The sequence below is a fragment of the Lepidothrix coronata genome, unplaced genomic scaffold (genome assembly GCF_001604755.1).
Source record: "Lepidothrix coronata isolate B3197 unplaced genomic scaffold, Lepidothrix_coronata-1.0 Scaffold1126, whole genome shotgun sequence".
Lineage (NCBI taxonomy): Eukaryota > Metazoa > Chordata > Aves > Passeriformes > Pipridae > Lepidothrix > Lepidothrix coronata.
In genome coordinates, this window is record NW_016691306.1 from 5059 (window position 1) to 6164 (window position 1106).

A 1106-nucleotide genomic window follows, 5' to 3' on the forward strand; every position below is an offset into this window, starting at 1 on the left:
GGCCCGGTTTGGGCCCAGCTCACCTGCGCAGGTGCAGGTGGTGCTGCAGGACCCGGCGCCGCTCCGGGCTCAGCTCGTCCCACACCGAGCAGGGTTTTCCTTTCCGGGTCGGAGCCTTCGGAACATCTGGAGAGGGAACGAGGTGGGTGTGGGACCCTCTGGAATGGGATGATCCGGGATGATCCCGATCCTGCCCCGGAGGTGCCCCCTGGCTCCCACCTGCCCTCCCGCTGCCGTGTTCCAGCAGCAGGGCTGGGGATCCTCGGGATTCTCCCACATCCTGGGATTCTGCCACATTCCGGAGCGGCTCCGGCACCGTCCGGGTGGTGCCGGCCCGGGAGCTGCTTCCCTGGGCCCTGGGATGGGACAGGGAATGAGGGGGTGAGTCCCACAAACACCTGATGGCAGCGAGGACACGGCAATCCCAGAGCTTTCCCCCACCCTCCTCATCCAAAGAATCCCTTTCCCAGTAATCCCAGAGCTCTCCCTCACCCTCCCAGTCCCTTCCGTGGGAATCCCAGAGCTCCCCCCTCACCCTCCCAGCCCCTCTCCCGGCATTCCCAGCGCCATTCCCGGTGTTCCCGACCCTTTCCTGCGGCAGCAGCTGCTGTAGGGGGCGGATTTCAGGAGGGCGCTCCGGGCGATCCGTCGTGTCCGTGCCAGGAGCGGGGCCTGGGATCCCTGGGAATGGGAGGGAATGGGAGGGATGTGGATCAGGGGGTGCCACGGGGGGTGCCACGGGTGGGGCAGGTGAGGCCACACCCACCTGCACACCTGGAGCCTCTCCCGGAGCCTCTGGAGCCGGAGCTGGAGCCGGGAGGGAGCGATTCCGGCCGTAGGAACGTTGGAGACCTGGAAAACAGGGATGGGATGAGGGGAAAGGGACACAGGGACAGGGAATGGGACAGGGAAAGGGATGTGGGGACAAGGAAAGGGACACAGGGACAGGGAATGGGACACAGGGACAGGGAATGGGACAGGGAAAGGGATGTGGGGACAAGGAAAGGGACACAGGGACAGGGAATGGGACAGGGAATGGGACACGGGGACAGGGAATGGGATGTGGGGACAAGGAAAGGGACACAGGGACAGGGAATGGGACAGGG

At 65.5% G+C, this 1106-nt stretch overlaps 1 long non-coding RNA gene across 1 annotated transcript in view; it reads right to left on the minus strand.

Moving 5' to 3' along the window:
* LOC108510508 overlaps positions 1 to 867 on the minus strand; it is a 5825-nt gene extending 4958 nt beyond the window's left edge. Inside the window, exons 1-4 of the long non-coding RNA XR_001878826.1 lie at positions 767 to 867; positions 587 to 681; positions 220 to 356; positions 24 to 126 (exon numbers count right to left, since the gene is read on the minus strand). This is a non-coding gene — a long non-coding RNA (uncharacterized LOC108510508). The remainder of the gene's footprint in view (positions 1 to 23; positions 127 to 219; positions 357 to 586; positions 682 to 766) is intronic.
* Between the last annotated feature and the right edge of the window lie 239 nt (positions 868 to 1106).